This window comes from Myxocyprinus asiaticus, chromosome 8, assembly GCF_019703515.2.
Source record: "Myxocyprinus asiaticus isolate MX2 ecotype Aquarium Trade chromosome 8, UBuf_Myxa_2, whole genome shotgun sequence".
Taxonomy (NCBI): domain Eukaryota; kingdom Metazoa; phylum Chordata; class Actinopteri; order Cypriniformes; family Catostomidae; genus Myxocyprinus; species Myxocyprinus asiaticus.
In genome coordinates this window covers 52,618,454-52,625,503 of record NC_059351.1, presented here as the reverse complement: position 1 = coordinate 52,625,503, position 7,050 = coordinate 52,618,454, and the positions used below count along the sequence as shown (strand labels likewise).

The following is a 7,050-nucleotide window of genomic DNA, read 5'->3' as shown; positions in this document are numbered from 1 at the left end:
TTGCTAAATCACCACTGTATACAAGAACAGCCTTGGATTACTAGAAAGCTGTGAAGACGTACATATGTATGTGTGTGTGTGTGTGTGTGTGTATGTGTTGACAACAATTGGGGTAAAAATGAAAGTGAATGAGAAGGAGATTCGTAAAACCCCTTGGTTTACTTAAACTTTCCTGTAAAACCCCCTAAAGTGAATATTTGAGTCCGTTAGATTAATCATTCACAAATAAGTGACCCGGTTTGATTTCAGTTTCTCTTCTGAGTATATAAAGATGCTTCATTTCCACTGCTGATCTAAAGAACATCATCTGAAACTCTAAAAACACCAACATCAGCTGCATCTTCAGGTGTGAGTATTTACTATATCTATGAAGACATAATAGTTGACTTTTCATGTCTGGGATTGTTGGTCATTTCATTTCAGGTTCATTAACATGTGAATTAACATTACAGGCATCCTCAAGTTTTAAAAGCAACTCAGCTGAACTGAACTGATCACATGTGGAGGCGGTAAGACTGATATTATATCCCATAAAAAAAACAAACAAGCTCATGTGGTTATTGAGTCTGGGATTCATATCATATTAGAAATCTAGAAATATACTGTTGATATATCAATATTAAACTATTTAATCCCAGATGTAGTGCCTACTGTATTGTCATGCACATTATTATTGTTAACGGTGGTGTATTTTTAAAAATATTGTATTGATATTGAAAAACAATTCTTGCATGAATGTTCACAGTGTCAGTTACATTTTGTATTAATTTACACAAATTAACATACATAAAGTACATATATTAAATGAATCGTTCTCCCAAAATGATAATTTTTATTAATTCTTGTTTTAAGCATAAATGTAAGAAAATGTAATTAAAGCTTAAAAAAAAAAAAAAACGCATTGCTGTTGGCGTAACCTAAATAAACTTCATAAATTAAATTTAAGTGTTTACATCTATATTATGTATAATCTTAATAAAATTCAAGATATTTTCTCTGAAAATGCAATTTTCCTTCTCAAGCAAATGTATTCTGTCTTAAAGCTGAGGAATGTCATTTGCTCGCCACTAGCGCCACCAAATGGAATTGCAAAAATAATTTTGTTTTCAAAACGGTTTTCTGAAAATATAGTCCCCCCCCCAACTCACCCCACTGGTTGAGCAACGTTGTTAGGGCGGGTCTAGTTGGGTTGCTCTAAACAAACAGGAATTTTCCAACATGATCGCACGGGAAATCGGCATGCTGTTTCTGAAAGTTCCAGTACGCTAGGATCGACAACAGTATGCCGACTCACTGACATGCCCTATCTCCCATTAGACATATTTGGAACAGCTCAATAATAGTTACTTTCCCTCGTGGCACAACTGGTAGCGCATTGCATCAGTTGCATAAGAGACCACAGTTCAATCCCTAATCTAACGAGGAAGTAATCACATTTTTATAAACAATCACAAGCGTGATAAGGAGTTTGCATTTTTATCCTTAACATTGCATTTTGTCTCTACTAATGGTTAGGGTTAGATCTGGGTTTTATTTTGGGGGTAGATTAAATAAAATAAGCATTTCTTTTCACTGTTTTACGCCCTGTTCAGCTGAAAACAATGATTTTTACAACTGGCTTCTGGCGACCTCTTCTGGATGTAAATGGATGTCACACTTGTTTATATGCTCTGAAACACTTACTACTTTAGCCTTTGGGGGCAGTGTTTTCATATTCGGTCAACATATACCAATTTTGGCTAAAGAAAAATTGGCATACACTTGAATTTTATGTGAAATCAGACTGGAATTTTCAAAGATTCTGAGAGAAAGAATGCTCAGTTTTCAAGAAATTTAACCAATGAATGGCTTATTTTCAGTTCCCTATCTGTCACTCACTCGACGTTGTGCTGATGTAGTGACACTAGGGGTCACTCTTGGGAGCCCGAGACACCTCTGGTCTTTGATAAAAGGCCAATGAAAATTGGCGAGTGGTATTTGCATGCCACTCCCCCGGACATACGGGTATAAAAGGAGCTGGTATGCAACCACTCATTCAGATTTTCTCTTCGGAGCCGAGAGGTCATGGTCACTGAGCTGAATTCTGCTGTTCATTCACCTCTGCTGGATCTGACGGCGCATTTCAGCGGCTTCTCCCTCCTCTGCACTGGTGCACTGCAGAGAACGCCCCGCTGCGATGGCCGGACCTTGTCTCAGCTCCTCAGCATAAAACCTGAATGAGTGGTTGCATACCAGCTCCTTTTATACCCATATGTCCGGGGTACAAAGACCAGAGGTGTTTCGGGCTCCCAAGAGTGACCCCTAGTGTCACTACATCGACACAACGTCTCGTTCCCTCCATCAGGAAACGGAGGTTACACAAGTAACCATGACGTTTCTCTGCATATTAAGCTGGATAGGAGAAAGTTTTTTTATTTTTTAAATACTTGTTTTAATACTTTAAAGATGTTTAAAAATGATATTTTGCAGTGTAGAACATACATTATGTAAATATATTTGTTTTATTAAATATAAAAGACAATTATGTTTAGTGAACATTACTGTCATAATATTTTGCACGCAGAAATCCAGTGCAAGTTGACAAATACAAGTGAGCAGACATGGATTTCTTCAAGGTGTTGGGTGCCGTGGCATAAGGTGTGGCAGATGGCACAGTGGGCGTGGTGAAAGCAGCCACTGACAGCATGAAAGAGGCTGGTGATAAAATGACCAGTGCCAGCACACCTGCTGAAGGTGTTGACGCTTTGTTTGGTCTGCTCACCTCTCCGGTGACCGGCGCAGTGTCCGGTGGAACTGAAGAGATAATCAAAGCATCTGGAAAAGTTGTGCAGGGCATTGCAGGGGGCATTGCAAGAGGTTTAGATGACTAACTGAAAGTGTGAATATTGAAAGATTTGGTCTGATAAACAAATTTTCTTAAACAAATTGTAATTGCTACTTTTTTCTTCTTTTTCTCACTACATATCCTTTGGTAAATGCATTAGCAAGCATGTTAAACTTTTTCACACATGTTGTTGTAGATGTTGATTGTTAATTGTGTTAGAATTTTCACTCAGCAAAAACAATGTGTTTGGAACAAATATACGTTTTCTAACTTTTTTTCTTTTTAAGGAAATTTTAATTAAATGACAGCTTCCTTACAGTTTTTAAAATTGTGTTTCTGTTCTTTTAAATTACGACTATAGTTTCTTGGCAATAGAGTTTATGGGGCGATGAATTTAAAATAAAGCGAGTTACAAAAAAAGGACCCATTTTTGCTATGTTAAGATATTAAGCTGTCAAATTCTGATCGCTCTCTTTTCAGTGTAAATAGAAAATTTCATATCAAAGAAATCCTTTTGCTCTTCTTCAGAAAACTGATAATGCATACTTATCTGTGAGGTGTTTTTAGATATTTATCGCACAACACGTCTCGAGAGTGAGCTAGGATTAGCCAGTCGTCGAGATAGTTGAGAACGCGAATGACCAACTCCCTTAACGGGGCAAGGGCAGCCTCTGCGACCTTCTTTTGCTCTAATACTTGGGAAAGATTTGGTCTGTGAATTGAGGGTAACACCAAAAAAAAAAAACAATAAAAAAAAAAAAAAACATTAATGATCACACTTGTAGCACAACACCAACTTTAGTACAGTAAACATTTAAACTTGACATTGTAAAAAAAAACGTTATAATGTTTCCTATTCTCATATTTTATTACATGTGAAAGTTATGGTGCTTAGATGAACTTGTGAGTTCTAAACTAATCATGTGCAGAATATAAAATAAATTTGTAAATAGAAATTTAAACGTAAATGCTTTTAAAAGTGACAGGGTTTTTTTCTGCCCCACTAGAGGCACCAAATGGAATAGCAAAAATAATGACTGTTTTCCAACATGTTTCCCGAACACTCTCCCATCTTATAACCACCGGAAAAGGTTATGATTTTTAGTCGACCTGTAGTCAAGACAAGGGCGTAGCCAGAAAGTTACTTTTGGGTGGGCCTCAATTAAAATGGATCGGCCACATTTGTCTTACCAAATTTTCCATAACAACAGAGAGGCGGCACAGTTCTGTCACACTTTCAGAAATCAGAATTTATAGCATTTTATAAATATATATTTGAATAATATATACAGTATATATAATAGTCACAGAATAATCTCTAATATTCTGGGTGGGTCTAATTGGGGTGTCCCACCCCGGCCCACCTTTAGCTACACCACTGGCCCAAGACTTTCTCAGTCCACAAACATTAATGCAAAGATCTTGATTCAGCTTGATAAAATTACTTGAAAATAAAAGAATGCCTTATAAATGTGCACATTTATAAAAATGAAAAGTGACAGTAACAGACTGTTAACAATAGTAATGTTTATATCTGTTGGACTTAATTTCTTATGGTTTGCCAAAGAATGTTAAATATGTTCATAATGTCAGAACAATCATGTGTTTGGAAAGAGGAGGAAAAATTAAAAGAAATGGCAAGTCTTTATTTGACTGTGGAGGATATGCTATTTTAACAAACTAAAGGCTCTACTAGCTTTGATATCCACATCATATCTAGATCATCATCATCATCATCATATCAGATGACACTCAAGAAGAGTTCGTCATGGTTACTGGTGTAACCTCCGTTCCCTGATGGAGGGAATGAGACATTGGTGTCGATGTAGTGACACTAGGGGTCACTCTTGGGAGCCCGAGACACCTCTGGTCTTTGATGAAAGGCCAATGAAAATTGGCGAGTGGTATTTGCATGCCACTCCCCCGGACATACGGGTATAAAAGGAGCTGGTATGCAACCACTCATTCAGGTTTTACGCTGAGGAGCCGATATAAGGTCCGGCCATTTCAGCGGGTAGTTCAGCGTTGTGGCAGGAGGGACCAACGTCTCATTCCCTCCATCAGGGAACGAAGGTTACACCAGTAACCATGACGTTCCCTATCTGTCACTCATTCGACGTTGGTGTCGATGTAGTGACACTAGGGGTCCCTATACAAAATGCCACAAGGCTGAACTGTGTTACGTGAACTGGTAGATCTAGCCTTCAAGGTAGATCCTGCCCAATGGGAGATGAGTTACTACAAACATGGAGACTGGGGCAGAGCAGCTCTGCCCAAGGAAGACGCAGTTTGCCAGCAGGGAAACGAACTAGCGGAAGATATAGATTGCATGGGGTTAGCCTTACAGGGAACCGCCACATACGGAGCAAAACAGGGCTCTTAGTTAGCCCGTGTACTGGGCCGGCAGCGAGTCTCTCCGAAAACTAGACTGCCACAGGGCTCGGAGGAAGTCAACCAGGGAACAGAGTCTGTAAACACTACTGGGAATTAATGGCTCACGTTTTCAGATCCAAGGGAGGTGGAAGGTGCTATCTGCAAGTGATACACCTGGCCAGCTATCCCGGGCTTATCCGCTTGTGTTGCGTGCCACTACCTGGGATGAAACCGGTTCCACCCGGAGGTTGTAGAACCTTGCACAGGTGTCGGGTGTTGCCCAGCCTGCTGCTCTGCAAATGTCTGTTAGAGAGGCACCCCTGGCCAGGGCCCAGGGAGCCGTTACACCCCTGGTAGAATGGGCTGGTAGCCCTACCAGGAACGGTATGCCCTAGGCGACATATGCCATAGTTATGGCGTCAATGAGCCAGTGGGCGATCCTCTGCTTGGAGACAGCGCTTCCTTTCTGCTGTGCACCAAAAGCAGACAAAGAGCTGCTCAGAGATTCTAAAGCTCTGCGTGCGATCCAAATAGATGCGTAAAGCGTGCACCGGACACAGCGACGACAGGGCTGGGTCTGCCTCCTCCTGGGGCAGTGCTTGCAGGTTCACCACCTAGTCCCTAAAGGGGTGGTGGGAACCTTGGGCACATAGCCCGGTCAGGGTCTCAGGATCACGTGAGAGTAACCTGGACCGGACTCCAGGCACATTTCGCTGACAGAGAACGCTGGCAGATCACCTACCCTCTTGATAGAAGTGAGCGCAGTCAGGAGGGCAATCTTCAAGGAGAGTGCCTTAAGCTTGGCTGACTGCAAAGGCTCAAAGGGGGCTCTCTGTAGACCCTGAAGAACATGAGGGAATGAGGCACGGTCTGGAGGAGTTCAGCCTCCTGGCACTTCTTAGGAACCTGATGATCAGGTCGTGCTTCCCTAAGGACTTACCGTCGACTGCGTCATGGTGTGCTGCTATGGCAGCAACGTACACCTTCAAGGTGGAAGGGGACAGCCTCCCTACCAACCTCTCTTGCAGGAAGGAAAGCACTGATCTGACTGCACATCTCTGGGGGTCTTCCCAACGGGAAGAACACCACTTAGCGAACAGACGCCACTTAAAGGCATACAGGCACCTCGTAGAGGGAGCCATAGCCTGAGTGATCGTGTCTACCACCACAGGTGGGAGACAGCTTAGGTCTTCCATGTCCCGTCCAGGGGCCAGACATGGAGATTCCAGAGGCCTGGGTGCGGGTGCCTGATGGTGCCCCTTCCCTGAGAAAGAAGGTCCTTCCTCAGGGGAATTTGCCAGGGGGGAGCTGTTGCGAGGAGCGTGAGGTCCGAGCACCACGTCTGGACGGGCCCGTAGGGTGCTACCAGGACGACCTTCTCCTCATCCTCCCTGACCTTGCACAGGGTCTGTGCAAGCAGGCTCACTGGGGGAAACGCATATTTGCGAATGCCAGGGGGCCAGCTGTGTGCCAGCACGTCTTTGCCAAGGGAAGCCTCAGTCAGGGCGTACCGGAGCGGGCAGTGGGGAGGATTCTTGGGAGGCAAACAGGTGCACCTGTGCCTGTCCAATCGACTCCAAATCAGCTGGACCACCTGAAGGTGGAGTCTCCACTCTCCCCTGAGGGTAACCTGTTGTGACAGCATGTCCGCTGTAGTGTTGAGGTTGCCCGGGATGTGAGTGGCTTGCAGCGAATTGAAGTGATGCTGACTCCAGAGGAGGAGACGGCGGGCGAGTTGTGACATACAACGAGAGCACAAACCACCTTGCGGTTGACATATGCTACCGTTGTCGTGTTGTCTGTCTGAACTAACACGTGCTTGTCCTGGATCAACGGCCGAAACCTCCGCAGGG

The 7,050-nt window shown here is 43.1% G+C and overlaps 1 long non-coding RNA gene across 1 annotated transcript; it reads left to right on the top strand.

The window, feature by feature from the left end:
- Positions 1–305: 305 nt before the first annotated feature.
- Positions 306–3,134, top strand: LOC127445330 (uncharacterized). The gene is made up of 3 exons (XR_007897966.1): positions 306–348; positions 453–509; positions 2,564–3,134. It is a non-coding gene; the product is annotated as an uncharacterized LOC127445330 (long non-coding RNA).
- The last annotated feature ends 3,916 nt before the right edge of the window (positions 3,135–7,050 follow it).